Raw genomic sequence first — 18,530 nt, forward strand, 5'->3', positions numbered from 1 at the left:
CCCTGTGTGTAACACTTCCCATTTCCTAATGATGGTTATCAGAAGCAATATTTCTTATTAGATTCTAGACCTTCATTTTAAGAGAAAGAAGTGGTAACAGAAATCAGAATGATAATGTTGGAAGAGATTTTAGACATTTAACCACCAATAGTTTAAGACTCAATTTAAGCATTACATTTCTCTGCCCCTTTACTGCCTCTTCCCCACCTCCCCCAGATTTGGGTGTCCCATCTTTGGTGCTCATTCCATTCTTTTATTAGGACATTCATTGTATTGAGTAGTAATGTTTGTTACACTTGTCTGTTCTGTAGACTCTGTAGGACTTGAGGGGAGAGATTTTTGTCTTGTTCATCTTTATCCCCGGTACCTGATACAAAGTATATGTTCAATAAGTGTTTGTAGATTAACTGTCCTTCCAACCCCCTAATATATTTTCTTCTTCTTACAAATCTGGATAAGGAGCATCCCTAGTTTTCAAATGTATTGACTGAAAGAAATTCCTCTTCTGAATCTGATAAGATTTTTATTTATTTAAAAGATTTCATTAATTAATTTATTTATTTATTTATTTAACAAAGAGACAGCGAGAGAGGGAACGCAAGCAGGGGGAGTGGGAGAGGGAGAAGCAGGCTTCCTGCCGAGTAGGGAGCCCACTGCAGGGCTCCTCATCTGAAGGCAGACACTTAATGACTGAGCCACCCAGGTGCCCCCCGGATAAGATTTTTAAACATTTGACCAATCATATAGATCAAGAGACATTATTAGTTTCCCGATAAGTTGGGTGTAGCTACAACTACACAAAGAAAAATATTCTTAGTTGTCCCAAAGTTGAGTTTTTATTGGTGCACATTCACCGGCAGAAGGAAAATATGAACTTGAAGTAGACTAGCACCACTTTGGTTAGTGTAGGCTTGTGGACAGTGTCTTCCTGTGTCCATTCTCATGATGCCTTAAACTATAGTCTATACGCTGTAGAGAACAAGGACCGTGTCTGCTTCTTGTTCACCATTATATACCCACTGTCATATAGTGTGATGAATTCTTCCACGTGAACACTGAATGATTAAGTCCATTGTTTCCTAAAGTCTGGTCCTTCAAAATAGTCTCCAAAGGTGGTCTTTGAAAAAATGCCCTTCAATCATATCAGTGCAGGAAAAGTTGCATAGCTTAGCCTTCTGCAGAGACGTACAATGTGCATAAGTATGTTAAACTATGCATAGCACTTTAATGTATAACACTCTACAGCCCCACTGTAGAGCCTGTTTGACTTGATCTAACCCAGTATTTCCCAGAATCATCTGTAATTGTGAGTACTTTAGCCTTTCCAAGATTCAGGTATCTGATACGTACGAAGGAGATGATAAAATTCTATGGCATGTAACTCAAAGAAATGTTGGAAGAATCCAATGCATTAACATATTGAAATTGCTTTTATGTAAAATTCTATTTAAATGGGAGGTATTAGTACCGTTGCCTAATTATTATTACTGCGTGTGCTATTCTCCAAATAGATAGTATGTGTATTATATCTCAGTAAACTTTGGTAGGTAGGTAGGTAGAGCGATGAAATTGGAAAAATGAAAAAGAATTCATACTTCTGGAGACCATGAGGTTTAGAAAATTTGAGTTGTTATGGCTACTAGGGTCTGATTCTTCTCTGTGCTCTGGGTTTTCTCTCCCTTGCTAGCCTAATTACCTCTTTCCATTCATTTGCTTATTCATTCATTGATTTATACAACGAATACCATCAAGCACTGAAGATGAGCTACCATTTTGGTTGGTATAGGCATATGGAAAGTGCATACGAAGGAAACAAAAAATCTCTTAAGTTGTTTATGATTTTGGGGAAAAGGCAGACATGGAAACAAATAATTATAAAACAGTGAAGAATGTGCCATTGTGGAAGGACATAGAAAGAATGCTGAGGTGCAGTTGATTTCTCAGAACAGGGACCCCATCAGAGGAAGGTAGAGAAGTTTGAGTTGAGTGTGGAAAAAGTTTCCCCGATAGATGAGGCATGTTAAGGGCAGCCAGTTCCTATTCAAAATTATAATTCCTGCTTCCTTTATTTGTGATTCTTTCCTGTCACCTCCTGTTTTAACTTCCCATAATCATGGCCTTGCCCCCAAACTTCGGGTCTGTTCTTTTATTCTTTCTGTGACTATTCAGAGAGATTCAATGAAAGTTGGTAGAAGAGGGATGCTTGGGATTTTATGGAATGAGAATTTTTTTTTAAAGATTTTATTTATTTATTCATGAGAGACAGAGGAGGAGAGAGAGAGAGAGAGAAGCAGAGGGAGAAGCAGACTCCCAAGGAGCAGGGAGCCCGATGCAGGACTCGATCCCAGGACTCTGGGATCATGACCTGAGCCGAAGGCAGACGCTCAACCATCTGAGCCACCCAGGCGCCCTGGAATGAGAATTTTGGACCTTCCATTGTATCTTTTCTTTTTCTCAATAAAGCGCAGCTCAACTTGATGTGTAAATTTTTGAAGTATTGCAAGTTAAAATGACACGTGTTCGCTTAAGATTTTAATATGTTTAAAAGCAATAAATAGTTGGCAGAAATACTGAGTATATTAGAATTCAGAATGAATTTTGGCTCCATGATAAATTACCACTTTATATGTGAGGCTAAGCTCTCAACTTAGAAGAAAAGAGTGAGGAGAAGTAAATTATTAACTCATTTGTCAGCCGGGGTTGTAAGAGAGTGAGGTTTATGCTGGCCCTCTGACTTTACAACATCTGAAATCACTCATGTCTACTTTCTTAGATCCAGCAGTATCTCTATGGCCAAATTAATTTCTTTTTTTACATTTATTTAAGAATATGGCTTTTACATTACAATCTAGCACATGTCATCTTACCCCTTTTATAATTTTTTTGAAAAGTTAAACTCAGAATACATCCCACAGTTCAAAGCTGAATTATAATCGACTATATACATGTAACATATGTATGTAGACTATAAATCTCTAAAAAGTATATTTCTTCAGAAATATGTGTGCTCGGGCACCTGGGTGGCTCAGTCGTTGAGTGTCTGCCTTCGGCTCGGGTCATGATCCCAGGGTCCTGGGATCGAGCCCCACGTCGGGCTCTCTGCTCTGCGGGAGGCCTGCTTCTCCCTCTCCCGCTCCCCCTGCTTGTGTTCCCTCTCTAGCTGTGTTTCTCTCTGTCAAATAAATAAATAAAACCTTTAAAAAAACAAAAACAAAAACAAAAACAAAAAAGTATGGGTGCTCTGGAATGACAGGTCAAAGTTTCAAATTCTACTTTCCTTAGCCTATTTTATTAATTGCTAGAGAAATATTAGAGATTTGTTTTTTACCCACTTTTGTAGCTCAAACAGTCCATTAAATGAATTAATAGATGCAAAAGAGCTTTAAAAAGTGCCTGGCATCTGGTAGGGGCTCAGTAAATGCAAGCTTTTGTCATTCCTATGATTTCTCCAGAGACTTTTCTTTTGACTCACATGCTGTGGACATGAAGTATCACCATCTGGGTTGACTCAAGCCCTTACCCGAATCAGAATAAAACTTTTAGCCCTGGAGTCATTTCCTTTCCTTTCTAATTGTGCATAGGAATATACTAAAGAGAGAGAACTCCACCAGCTATCAACTGAGCAAATGACTGCGAGTTCCTCATTCCATGTGCGTGCACATGCACACCAATGCAGTGAAAACCGACTTGAGAGTATGAGAGAAAAGAGACTACGGAAATAGACTTTAAAAAAAAAAATCAGTTTAAGTGGAGAGTCATGGGACAGGTCAAAATGGGCAGGGGAAAGAATTTTAGAGAAATGAAAATGCGGTGCAGGTGGCCACCCTGAAGCTAATTTAACTTGGGTCATCTCTGATCTCTTCCAGCTGTGAGCACGTGCATGTGGCTCAGTGGCCCAGATGTTCTTTCTCGGTCTTTATGTTGCATAGCCCATAAAATTTAAACAGGATTGGAATTTAATTCTAGGCCTTTCAGAGTCCAATCATCAATATTTAATGGAGCTGTTCTCTGAAAATATAGAGTCCTGCTAAGAGAGGCCCTGGTTTGGACCAAGGCAGCCTCCTATAATTTCTGTAATTTCTCCTCAGTGATGGCTGCCTTCCTTCCTACACTGCCCCCACCCCTCTCCAATTTTATGCTTCTTAGAGAATTGCTCCTCACCTCTGAAGCTCCCGGGTCATGTAAATGTGTGCTTGTTTCTCGGTATGAGCTAGAGATCTCTGAAAAACACCAGTACTGTGCTACGTTTTACAGTGCAATCAATTAATTGAAGATATTTAATGAGCATGCACTAGGTATTTCGACATTGGTGGTTCAGTCAGCCATGTGAGGACTACAGATGAAATAACGAAGCATGGACCTTGGCCTCAGGAAACATGCAGTCTGGTTGTGGAGGAAAGATGAACACATCAAAGAACAGTACAAAATTCTTCTGTAGCTGTTCAGAGCAAAACAGCATGCTTCCTTGCGAGAGCTACCTCTGGTTGTGACTTGATTCAGGTGACTCCTGGATAGGTTGGCAGTCAGGCCTGAAAATCCCAGCTGAACACAGAGGAGATCTGTGTCATGTACCAAACTACATTTACAGTGGAAGTCCCCAAATCTAAATTCCTGAAAGCCACCCTGTCTTTTTCCCCTTGTTACCTGCAAAATAAATCCCTTTTCTCTAGCTAGTCCCCTGGCAGAGCAGGGCCTGTTTGACCAACATTTTCATCACTAAGTAGGCGTCTGTCCTGCAGTCCAGTAAATTGACCAAGAAGCAATGTTACGACAAAGAGTTGGTGGCTAGCTGGAGCTCGTTTCGTAGCAATAGTCTGGCTGACATCCTATGCACATTAGTCACAGATTCTGACTTAAATTCTCTCCAGAGACAACACAGACACATGGAAGACCAAAGGGGAAAGGTGAACAGTTACTAAGAATATCTGATGGCCAGAAACGCAGTCAGAGTCCTTTTTGGCTATTCACTATGAGTAGAGCATGAGGAGTCTAGATTTCAGTCCAAATTTCTGTTGTGTATTATCAGAAACAAGAGTGCAAAGTTCTAGGAAATTCTTTAGCCTGACCCATCAAAATAATAGCCATTATATTTTGACACTCTTTGCATTTGGAAAACAAACGAGTGTCTTCAACTTATATATAGAAGCTTATTCAGTATAATGCAATATTCAGATTTTAGATATCCAGAATGATTTTTTATCAAGCAGGCAAAATTCTGAATGCTTTGTCTACCTCTGGATAGTCAGGAAATTTATGTATAAAAAGAGACTTCAAATATATGTGAGACGTATATATCTATGAATTTAACTTCTCATCCTTTCTTTATTAGAAATTCAGCTTGGTGTGCTGGGTGGCTCAGTCGTTAAGCGTCTGCCTTCGGCTCAGGTCACAGTCCCAGGATCCTGGGATCGAGCCCTGCATTGGGCTCCCTGCTCGGCGGGAAACCTGCTTCTCCCTCTCCCACTCCCCCTGCTTGTGTTCCTTCTCTCGCTCTGTCTCTCTCTGTCAAATAAATACATAAATAAAAATCTTAAAAAAAAAAAAAGAAATTCAGCTTAATTACATTTAGTGAATGTTAATAGAGTGTTCATTATGTGCAAAAGAGTTTGCTAGGTGCTAAAATCTTTAAGAAACTCAGAATTCAACTAGGGAAGTATAAGTGAAGGGAATTATAATATCAGGAATAAGTACTAAATAAACACCCAAAAGCTGCTAGTCAGGATCAGGGAAGTGAGTGAGATAAGAGACAAAAAGAGGGGACTCACGTTCTAAGCTAAGCTGATGGTGTGAGCACTGGCCTGGAGCAGGGGGCCATGTAGGGCACTTCTGTGAATGGCAAGTGTTTGGGCTCAAGTGGGAGATGTGGGGATGGCCAGGATGGGAGGTGAAGCAGGAAAAGAATGATTGAGACCAGATCAGTTGGGTGCAGTGAAGGTGATGTTAGCATTAAAAACCCATCTGAAGGTGTCCGTAAGGAAAAAGTAGCCATTGTGTGATTGCAGAAGAGAGTAAGCTTCAAATAGGAGCTTTGGGAAGATAATTTTGATGGCAGTTTGAGTAGGGAAGTGATGAGAGAGAAGGTATTTGACACAGGAGTTTGATTTTGACAATCCATTGCATCACACTTGGCAGGAGGTGGTGGCAGCCTGAGCTGATCAGGACAGTGACAAAGACCTGTCCTGAGGAAGAGTGGCCAGGAGAGGCCTTGTGGAGGAAGAATGGGCCAGATGGGGCTGCTCAGACAATATAGAAACATAGACACCAAGCTAGATCTGGTGCAAAGCTGATTATGAAAGCAAGACAGCTCCAATTATGGAGATTTGTCATGAAAATACCATGTACCCCATGTATCTTTCTGGGTCATTATCAGCTGTTATTGGTTTATATCTTTTAAAATATCTGCAATTTTAAACACTGTGTATCTTCTTTTATTTCTTGCATTTTCATATAATGCTTTGAACCACTTTTCAGTTGTTGGCATAATCTTTCACAGTTTTGCATATATTCTAACAATTCCTATTCCTTTTTCCTAGCCAATGAGAAGGGCTTAATGATCTATGGACAATATGTTAGTAGTGTTATATTATTAGTAATAATGATGATGGCCTCATATAGTTTGTGACTCCCTCTTGGGGTGTGAGTTTGATTTTTGTGGTAGGTTTTGCAGGGTACTTATCCTTCCTTCCTTCTTCTCTTTCTCTCATAATTGTGTTTAGAAGATTACCACCTGCCACAGGCAAATCTCTCCTCCAGCCTTTTAATAAACAGGGCAGACCTGGATTCAGGAGGGAATGATCAGAGCAGGCCTCTCAAGCCTTCTGTTGTCTTCTGTAAGTAGTGACTCCTAGAGCTGATTGGCTTCTGGGCTGAGCAATAACCTGACTTCAGGGCCTCCTGGGGATGCCAGAATCTTGTAAGAAACCAGTTGTTTAGTTACCACAGGAGTCTCAGAAAAAACTGGGAGCAGCACGCCAATAACCTTCAAACTATATTAGGTTTCTTGAGCCCATACCAGTCCTACCTTCAACGAAGCCCCAAGCATCCTTGGTTGATACAGGAAACCAAGGGACAGCCTGCCTGCCTGCCTGCCTGCCTGCCTGCCTGCCTTCCTTCCTTCCTTCCTTCCTTCCTTTCTTTCTTTCATCTCCATTTTTTTAAAATTAAATTCAACTAATGAACATATAATGTATTATTGGTTTCTGAGGTAGAGGTCTGTGATTCATCAGTCTTATATAACACCCACTGCTCATTACATCATGTGTTCTCCTTAATGTCCATTATTCAGTTACCCCATCTCCCCATCCCCCTCCCCTCCAGCAACACATGGTTTATTTCCTATGATTAAGAGCCTGTTATGGTTTGTATAAGGGACAGCCTTTCTAAAATGCTGAATTTTCAAGTACAAGGAAGTAGGTGCTTTCCCTGAGGGAGTAGCGAAATGGACAGTGAGTATGTGGTCATTTAAATGATATGACCTGGTCCTTTTTCCCCTTATAGGAAAAAAAAAGCAAGTTCAGACTTAAAGAAATGCTACTTTTTATTTTCAGCCTCCTATTGATGTGATTCAGCATGTTAATATTTGTTTAAAGGACTATCAGAAGTAAACATTCAATCTAGGAATGACAGCGGACATTAAATCTGAGCATGATCTGAGTACAGTCAGTTCTGCTATCATGCAACATGTTGCCTTTCTAAAAACCCCTGCACTGTGCAAAATCATGTCATAAAAACCACAGGCTAATGGGAAAAGTGGGGTAAGGGGCATGGGTCACAACATTCAAAGACCTTACCACTGACATATTTTAAAAAAAGATAAGGTTCTATAAAAAGGTTAGCACATGTTTTATACATGTTAAAGAAACACATGTTAAGAAAAATATAAATACAACAGTAAACATGGCACTTTCTGTTGAAGAATTTGCTTGAGTAGATAGGTACTGGAAGGGTTGTAGCTTGTGAGTTTTGTGAAGGGGTGGAAGGAGATTTATCTGATATCAGATGGAAAGTTCTAACACCAGATATGGACGGGTGTGGCTCTCAACACACGGTGAACTGAGGTAGCTGGGAGGTGTTTAAAGTGTGTGTGTGTGTGTGTGTGATGTGTATGCACGCACGTGCGCATTTTGTGTATTCCAGAATGGCTCAGTTCAGCTGGATGAAGTTTTCCGCATTCACTTAGTGTTTGTCACAGAAGAAATTGGGTATTAGCAAAAAAGTGAAATTCATGTAATGCTCAGATTGTTTTCTAATATATCAAATGGTTTGGAAAGAGTTTGTACTTTCAAAGTAGCAATATAGCAGAACTGGCTCTAATTTTACCCCTTAGCTTTCCTCTAAGGACACTGAGACCCAGCCAAGCTAAATGAGGTTTTGTAGCCAGATGAGAAGTTGAAACCACGCTCCCTTTGTAGTAGGAATGTCCACATACTCTGTTGCTTCTTTTGTTGTATTTTATAAACTCTTGCTATTATTTTTATTGCCAGTGATAACATTATTTTAGTACTGGCTTCAATGTAGTATTTAATTTTAATTTTAGTACTGGCTTTAATGTAATATTTAACACAATATCTGGAACTGAATAAGTATTTGTTAGTAAATGAATGAATAAATTAATTAGGTTAGTGAATGGACATAGTCAAGTCCAGGTTCACTGTGGAAACATTTCCAGACCTGAGGGTAGAGGGACAAATCAAGAAGATACATGTTTAGAGTTAAGGATGGCAGTACTCTTCTACTCTTCAAAGTTTCTCGGTTTGGTTTGGATTTTAGTAAAATGACTAGGAGTATAGGCTTGTGACCGACCATAGGTAAGTTATTTAACCTCCCTAGACAGTACTGGTGTCTACCTCCTTGGGTTTCTGTAATAGTTAGATAAGACCATATATATAAACTCATAGTACATGGCAACAGTTAAGTAAGTGTTAGCAATTAGCAATTATCAACATCATCATCATCATCATCACTACTACTGCTGTTGCTGCTGCTTTTCTAGCATACCCCTCTGTTGGAAGGACCAAGGACCAATGAATGTGAGAGAAGGAGCCCTGGTACTTTGTGGCCTGGTTTTCCCAACTACTTACTGGCGATCTCCAACCCAGATATGCAGTAGGATGTTAAACTCAACACGTCCAAAGTCAGACTCATTAGCTTGCTCCCCGTGTGCTCCTCCTCATGAGTTCCCCCTTTCATCGATTTACCCAAGCTAGACATCTCAGTGGCCCTTTGCTCTCTCCTCCCTCCTCCACATTCCGTGGGTCATTCATTCATTCAATTATGATTTTATTGAACACCAACTGTGTGTCAGGCACTCTCCAAAGTGCCTCAAGAAATAAACATGAATAAGGCATGATTCTTGTCCTAAAGAATCTTCGGTATGTTATGAGATGAGTTGCAAAGTAGGAAGTGCCCGATCCAAATCCTACAGGGTATGCCAGTCAGGATAAAATGTGTTGACCAGCTATTAGAGGCCACATGATCTGATCATGGTTCCTATGTGTTGCCACCCACTTATATACAAAATGGACAGCAAAGATGATGAAGGGTATCATCATGGGATCATTCTATATTTTTAAAATTTTGGCCCTTTGGGTTAACAAAACATATTTGTTTTGTCAGGAACACTAGGTTTATTACTCATTCTCCATTTTGGGTCCTAAAAACATTCTTTCACATGACAATGACTATACAGTAAAAGTTTTCCCTTTTTTTCAGAATATTCAATTCTTTAGTTAGATTTGTGTCTGTTTGATAATTGTTTTTCATGGTGATATGGAGGTAGGTTCAAAATAATTTAAAGTCAACTATTTAAACATTTTTTTTAATTTAAAGAAGTTTTAAATTTAAAAAATTTAAATTTCTAGTTTTTATATACTTGATTGGATTAATAAATTTAGCTTAGTCCATTCATACTCATATTCTTAGCAGTTTTGCCTCTACAAATAAAACCTAAGAGATTTTCAATTCACTGTTTCAAATGCAACATATAAGTGAAAGGGAACCTTATCTTTCAAATGTGCTATAAATAATACATTCATTAGTAAATAGGTAATTAGGAAAGAGCTCTGGAAAAATACAAGTTTTCAAAATAGGGATAATTAATAAGCAGAGTTAGGACGGCTTCACCCAGCTCACTAGCTGGGGCGGCCGGCGGGTGGGGACAAAGGCAGGCTGAGCAGCCGTCTGTGGTCAGGGGATGTGGGGACGTGGGCTGCATGGACACAGTGGAGGCTCAGCCAGCAAAGCCCATTTTGCCACCCCCCACTGGCCGTGGATTCCTGGGCCAGAAAGAAGAAATAAGGAAGATCCCTGTTCCAACTAACAGCCACATGCCATTAAAAGAGAACTGGATGAAAAAAGTTACTCCCATCTCCCATTGTAGAACATTTGGGACTTCAGGTACCCTGTACCTTAAAATCAAGGAATGTAGAAATCAGGACCTGTAAAGAAACCACGGATGTTCGTGCTCTGACAGAAGCAGCTGATTTTGGGAAAGCCTTTCTTCTTGGGTTTCCAGTGGAGTATGCACTTGCCCTCATTACATTGGAGGACCTCTTTCTAGAATCTTTTGAAATTACAGACGTGAAGCCCATAAAGGGAGACCACCTGTCCCGGGCAATAGGAAGAATCCCTGGAGAAGGAGGAACAATCAGAATCACCAGAGAGAATGTGACACAGACACGGATAGTTTTGACTGATGTGAAATTTCACAATCTTGGCTCTTTGTGAAACATCAGGATGGTAAGAACTGCCATTTGTAACCTCATCCTGGGAAATCCTCCATCAAACCTTTATGGCAGTATTCGAGCCATGGTTAGCAGAACAGCAGATCAATTCTGATTTCAAATCAGAGACGTTTTACCTTGAGACTCTAGAGAAAAAGACATTGCCCTCCACACATGGTCACCAGAAACCATGTAAAGAATTTTCAATTTAAGCCTCCATCGCTTCTTCCGTTCTCAGCCAGAAGCATCAACAGAGAGGAAAGGTTTGATAGTATTCACACTCAGCAACTTTGAGGAGAATTTCCATATCTAAATTTAGTGCCATTATTATACTTACACATTAATTATAATTTATCACTTCATTTTTTTTAAGTAGGCCCTACGCCCAGTGTGGGGCTTAAACTCACGACCCTGAGATCAGGAGTTGCATACTCTACCGACTGAGCCAGTCAGGCGCCCCTCACATCATTTTAAATAAAAGATTTGCATAGTTTATAATTCTCCTATCGGAGTGAAACTTCTTGTTTAAACAGACCTTTATGAATTTATAAATTTATTTATACATGTATAACTTTTTATAAATTTATAAGCATGTCTTGTCTATGGAGTGTAGTTAAAAGAATCATCTCACCAAAAAATAAAAAAATAGCAAGTAAAGGGTGCTAGATTAGACAGATGGGGTGGTAGGGGATCTCCCATAGATTGTAGGGCCTCTCCCAATTTGGTTGTTCACTGAGATTTCATTATTCACATAGGCCTGGAATTAGACGTTCAAATCAACATTGGCCACCACACAGCCCTACCTTCCCTTTCACTCTGGTGCAGATTCTCTGCTAGCCTGTGTTGGTAATGAATTGAATAAGAAAATATCTTTGTTTGTGTTGTTTACTATCAAATCAGCCCAGTATAGATGTTGTCTGGTGTGGTACACATTGATCTAACAATAGTTTAACTGCTTTGAAATCTGCATCCTTACTAGTGGGGAAACTAAATGCTTTCATTAAGAAAACACAAACACACAAAGCAGATGGTTAACTAACAGCGTCTTGATGTGAGCAAATTTTTAGTCTCAAATTCTATGGCTTCACAATCTCAGAGGGATTTTCCTTCTTACTGTTAAGGAAAAATCACTCCCCACTGCATTTTAAAGAATTAAAAGTCACACGTGTGTGTTAAGAATATTCACTTTGGCCTGTTAAAAAAATTATGATTGTCCCCCAAAAGGGGGCTTTTATGACCTTTTACATTTTTAAAATAAAGCCTTCCATCTGGTTAAAAAATATCTTTAAGAAAATTCCTTTACTGTGTTTGTGTTTCCTAGTAAATGTTATATTCATTCCTTAGAAAATTTGCTTGGGGGCAAGTTCATTTTGGCCTGATGTAATTTAATCCAAAGGGAGAAAAACATTAAGTTAATGAAATCTTAATGGAAAGCCATTATATTTATATATAGTTTAATGTCTTAATTACTATTCTCCCAAATTATATTGGCTTATAATTTTTAATTTAAGTCTGAAAAAAAGATAGTTTTTAGTTACCTAATTAAATGCAATACTGATTCAATTGGGGAATAATACTTTATTTAAAGTAATTTCTTTTAAATGAGCTCCGACAGACATGTGTCTCTATATATCAATTGGATATAATTTCTAATCAATCACTTTTTTAGCCATAATAACAGATTGCTGAGCAATTATGGCATGTGTTCTGACCATTTGGTCAATTACCCACTGAGTAGCTTGAAGATCTGATTTCTGTATTCTCTGAAAATGAGAGATACCACAGAATCATATGAAAATCAACCTTTTTTTGCCATCATTTAACTTGATCTGGAGAGATATAAAAAGTATAAATTTGTATTGCTTAGGTTTTTTATAATTTTATTTTTGAAATTCAAGACAAGATTTCTAATAATTTTTTAAAGTTTCCTGGTGTAAAGTTTGCAACCCACATATCCGGTAAGGGACTAAGATCCAAAATACACAAGGAACTCATCCAACTCAATAGCAAAAAAACAACGCAATTAAAAATATTTTTCTCCCATTCCATAGTTTCCTTTTCATTTTGTTGATGATTTCCTTTGCTGTGCAGAAGCTTTTTAGTTTGATGTAGTTCCACTTACTCATTTTTACTTTTCTTGCCTTTGCTTTTGGTGTCAAATCCAAAAAAATCATTGCTAAGACCAATGTCAATGAGTTTACACCCTAAGTTTTCTTCTAGGGGTCTTATGGTTTCAGGTCTTATGTTGAAGTCTTTAATCCAATTTGAGTATATGTTTGCAAATGGTATAAGATAGGGGTTCAGTTTCATTCTTTTGCATGTGGCTATCCAGGTTTTCCCAATGCCATTTATTGAAGACGCTATTCTTTTCCATTTGTGTATGGAAGGAGCCAAGAGGCTCCTTTATCATAAATTGACCATATAATCGTGGGTCTATTTTTAGGCTCTTTATTGAGTTACACTGATCAGTGTGGCTGTTTTTATGCCAATACCATACAATTTTGATTACTATGGCTTCATAACATAGTGTGAAATCAAGGAGCATGATGCCTCCAGCTTTGTTCTTTCTCAAGATTGCTTTGGCTATTCAGGGTCTTTTGTGGTTCCATACAGATTTTAGTATTGCTTGCTCTGTTTCTGTGAAAATGCCATTGGAACTTTGATGGGGATTGCATTGACTCTGTAGATTGCTTTGGGTAGTATGGACATTTTAACATTCTTTCAATCTATGAACACAGAATATCTTTCCATTTATTGGTGTTATCTTCAGTTTTTCATTAATGTCTTATAATTTTCAGTATTCAGCTCTTTCACTTCCTTGGTTAGATTTATTCCTAGGTTGTTTTATTCTTTTTGATGCAGTTTTAAGTGGGATTGTTTTCTTAATTTTTTTTTCCTGATAGTTCATTGTTAATGCATAGAAATGAAGTGATCTTTTTATATTGATTTTGTATCCTGCAACTTCTAAATCTGTTGATTAGTTCTAACCATTTTTTGGTGTAGTCTTTAGGGTTTCCTATATATGGTATCATTGCATCTGCAAAAAGAGACAATTTTACTTCTCTTTACAATTTGGTTGTGTTTTTGAAAGGTTCTTTTAGTTTCATCTGTCTCCTCATCACTCTGTCTCATCTTAAATTGAACATAAACTCTACAGGAGCAAAGACTTTCTCTGTTTTAATCCAGCACATAGAACAAGACATAACCTGTGGCAGACATTTAGTCAATATTTATTGGGGAAATGTCATTAAGTAGGACCTCCATGAGGGGAAATAACAGTTTGTATAGAATTGTCCATTTTTTAAAAAAGATTTTATTTATTTATTCATGAGAGACAGAAAGAGGGAGGCAGAGGCAGAGGGAGAAGCAGACTCCCCGCAGAGCAGGGAGCCCGATGTGGGACTCGATGCCAGGACCCTGGGATCATGACCTGAGCCGAAGGCAGACACTTAACTGACTGAGCCACCCAGGTGCCCAGAATTGTGCATTTTTAAAAGATGACAATTTAACACCAATGACAGCTTTGAAGGGGGTAAAGAATGCCTCCCCAAAGACAGAGAGGAGAGTGGAATCCAGGGAGGACGTCCCACCTGCCCATGAATGTGGTGGGATGGGCTTGGCCTCTCCTTCATTTGGGATAATGCCAAGGATATGATAGATGCCCAATAAATGTTTGTTGCATTAATTATTTAACTAATTAATGGACTTATCGTCAATTATGTTCAGTGTACATTTGAGGGTTGGTTATGAGCTGTGCCAATCACTGGGCAGATTAAAGGTGAATAAGAAAAAGTCTTTTTCCTCTAGAGGTTAGTGGTTACATAGATAAGCCTCAGTCTTTTTAGTCCAGACGTAGAATTTCACTTTTCTCCCAAGAGCACTGCATCCCTGAGTCACTCCCCAGGGATCTTCTGAAGAAGGTTTTAAAGGGCTCAGACTGTGGGGATCACCCAAGGACAGCTCTGTCCCCAGGGGCAAGATGTAGAACTCTTCCACCTGTGTGTACTGGATGACCTGCAATTCTTGCTGCTTTATCAGTTTTTTTTTAAAGATTTTTTTTATTTATTTATTTTAGAGAGAGAGAGTGAGAAAGAGCATGAGAAGGGAGACGGTCAGAGGGTGAAGCAGACTCCCCATTGAGCAGGGAGCCCGATGTGGGACTCGATCCCGGGACTCCAGGATCATGACCTGAGCCAAAGGCAGTCGCCCAACCAACTGAGCCACCCAGGCACCGCTTTATCAGTTTTTAAATGAGGATTTCCGCCTCCCCTGAGGCCCACATTTAATGACTGAAAGGGCAGGGACCCATATATGTTGCTCTGTGTACACTGTTTTTGTTAGCATTGTGGGCATAGCTGAATTTGTCCTTCTTACCCATCTGTCCATCTGATCTTCCTCCCTTTAGACTAACCAGAAAAGTTAAGTGTCTTGTCTAGGATAACACTGTTTTTCAGTAACTGAGCTAGGGCAAGAATACACCTCTTTTAACTATAGGGCCAGTGCTGTATCCAGGATACTCTCTTCCCTCAACTCATGCTGTGTGGGAGACAGATAACATCGAGTACACCCCAAATTGACTATCAGCAGGGTGTTGATCAACATCTAAAATGAGAGGGCAATGCATGAACTGCAGACTGCCACCCACAACTTCTTCAGAGGACCTCATGTGCCCACCTCTGTCAGGGACCTGGTTGCCCTAATTACTTAGTTCCAGATATTGCAGACCCCAAGGAAAAATCAACAGCGATGGCCTCAGAGAGAAGGGATTCCCTCTCTACGGACTGTGGGACCTTGATAAATCTGTTTATCAAATCTCTCTAAACCTCTGTCTTCTCATCTAGGAAACAGAGATAATGAGTGCCTGCCTTGTGATGGTTGTGAGAATTAAATGTATATAAAGCCCTTAGTAAGGGCTTCTAATAAGTGCTCAAGAAATGTTAGCTGTTGTTAAAGGATGATTATTTTAAAAGGGAAAATCATGACTCTTATACAAATGTCAAATGAACATGTGTCAAGGATTTATTTAACTCATTCATTAATGAGAGAATCTGTAATGTTACAATCAGTTCAAAGGAGAATCCAAAGGGCAGATGCATATGTAGGCAATTAGGATTGGGTTAGTTAGATGCAAAATTGGCTTCTTTCACAGAGAGAGGGAAATCAACTGCACTTCCAGTGGACAAATTTCATGTGCATGGGCAAGAATGATTTACATTCCTCTCAGTCATCTACAACTTACAAGTTGTAAAGTAGCCCAAAGACCACAAAACGTGCAAAGACCTCATAGGCTCAGGTAACCTGGAAGACTGCATAGGCAAGGCCTAGTTTTCCACTGATATCACCCATTAATCATTCAGATCCATTTCAAACTTTTTTGCAATTATTTTCTGCACCGTTTTTATTATTGCTAGTTCCTTATTTGCATCCTAGGAATATTTTGAGGACCAGCAAGATAATGGATATGAAAACTTGCCATATAACCTATGGCATATTTTGCAAATAGTAGTTAGAATATGAAAGAGATCGGTGATACCAACCTGCATTTTCAGTCCCACCTCTGATACTTCCTGTGTAATCTTGAGCAAGCCACATAACACCTCTGTGCCTCTCTATCCTTAGTTGTAAGTTAGTGCATTTAAGACGCACAGCACAAGGTTATTGTGAGAATTAGATGAGGTTCTATGTGGGAAAATACTTTGGAAAATAAAAAATGCTATGTCAGGATGGGATGTGATTATATCATTGCTCTCAGCTTAAGTTCATTTTTAAGAAGAGACTATAGAATAAAAGATGGAGTGGTGAGTTCTTAAACTCACCAGGTAATTATTACTGCAAGTTGTAAATTACATGAAGTCTTTAACTCATTAACAGTGACTTATGGCACTACTGTTGATCCAAAAGCACTTCTCCAATATTCACCCACATGTCCTGATGGCTCCAGAGAGAAGTTCATGGTGCCGGGAGTGGTAATGTCGATGACCATGGGGGCCATGTTTCCCTAATTAAACCTGTAAGGATGGTATTTTACTCTCCTCAATCTCTTCCCCCACTGCTGTCATCCCAGAGTCTCCCCTGGTTATTCTGTAAAAAGAGATTCATTTAACCAGCCTGTAGAGTCTCTCAGGAATTTGCAGGAACTGGGAAGGAAAGTCTTTGACCCAGCACACTCCTTTCCTGGCCCAGTTTTGGGTTTTGTAATTGAGAAGGGATAAGGAAGGTTTGGAGTGAGTCCAGGACCTGACACTGAAAGCATTGAGAGGAGGTGAGTGAGACCTGGGTGAGAGGGGCCAGGATTGCTTAGCCTGGAAAGGAGCAGGTCATGGCATGACTCTTAAGTATGTACAGATACCAGGCTTTCCACCACGCCTGGTGCAGAAGAGAGTAACTTCAGTGACAGCTCAAGGGTTTGGGTTATGGAGACTGAAGAGCTGTCTGCCTAAGCTCATGAATGCTGTGGACACATTTATGAAGGTTCTACTAAGTTCTTCTCTAGAGATTTTGAAGAACAAGAATGGGTCTCTCTTAGTCTGAAATATTACAGATCATGTCCTCCCAGAGGCAGAGGCTTGATTCAGATCTGAAGAAGGGAAAAACTGAGAAGGACACCACACCTGATCCTACCTTGTTTATTATGACTAACAGAGCCAGGTGAAGATGGGAGAGAGATTGAGTAACTGAGTAGGCCTCCCTGCTTACCTGCCCTTCCCTGTGCCCTGTGAGGGGACCCCAGCATTTGTGACAGTATTTCTCATACTTACTTCCTCTCCTTAGACTGAGCTCCTCAAAGCCAGAGCCCTGGTTTTCATCCTTGTGTCCCCAGCCGCTGACACAAGACCTGACACGTAGTAGGGCTCTGCAAATATTTGTCGGATGAGTGCATTGATGGATGACTCCTTTGACAGGCTGAGGTCAAGTCAGCAGAAAACTTAATGGCAGAGACACTGACAGAAACCCCATTTAAAAGCCAGTTGAGCAGTCCAGTCTTGGGGCTCAAGTGCTATTGAACTGTTCACCATAAAATAGTAAGGGAAGCCTGAGTCCAAATTTCAGTATTTGTAGTGAGACTATTTTCAGCTTTCTCAGAGACGGCATCTGTAAATAATCAGGCAGAAGCCTTTTATAAAACAACATAGAAAAACCTCAAAGACTATTCTAAGGCTGCAACATTTAAACAAGATTTTTAACCCGTGGGGATGCCAAGATCAACACGGAGCTTCCTGCACATAAAAGCCTGGAATTTCATAGCAGTGTGGGGGCAAAAGCTATGATCGCATTTCCCCCTTTCTAAATTATATACTGCTTCGTGTTAATGTGAGCGGAGGGCCGGGACAGAGACGGGCCTGTGGGTTACGTAAGTCCCACTGCACCCTCCATCCCCCCTGTAATACAGCTGCCATGGTTACAGTGGTTGGGGGGCAGTCCGCAGGCTGGCTGGACTGAGAAGGCAAAAGGTCACTGGCAGGTCATGCCATGATTTAAGTACTTGATGTAATTTATAACTGGGCTTTCACTCTACATAGAAAAATGATCAGGGACATTTGTTGTGTAATTTTTTCTCTCACTAGAAGATGTTGTTCTTAAAACTTAAGTTTAGTGGCAGCTATAAAAGTCCATCTGTAGCACATTCCAAAATCACTTTCTTTTCCTTCCCAACTGGAAAGAGGAGCAAGAAATCAAATGAACTCTTTGGCCCTCTCAACCTGCATCATTGTCTCCTGGGGTGGAGAGATGGGTCTCTAGGTCACTTCTTTCCCAGTCCCTGAATCAAGGACTACATCAGCACATTCCGAGTGGGCCAACCTCAATTAT

The 18,530-nt window shown here is 39.8% G+C and overlaps 1 protein-coding gene and 1 pseudogene across 1 annotated transcript in view; both read left to right on the forward strand.

The window, feature by feature from the left end:
- LOC113912984 overlaps positions 1 to 10,814 on the forward strand; it is a 51,874-nt pseudogene extending 41,060 nt beyond the window's left edge.
- Positions 1 to 18,530, forward strand: part of COLEC12 (collectin subfamily member 12) — a 187,238-nt gene that overhangs the window by 58,809 nt on the left and 109,899 nt on the right. The window lies entirely within an intron of this gene.

The sequence above is a fragment of the Zalophus californianus genome, chromosome 14 (genome assembly GCF_009762305.2).
Source record: "Zalophus californianus isolate mZalCal1 chromosome 14, mZalCal1.pri.v2, whole genome shotgun sequence".
NCBI lineage: Eukaryota > Metazoa > Chordata > Mammalia > Carnivora > Otariidae > Zalophus > Zalophus californianus.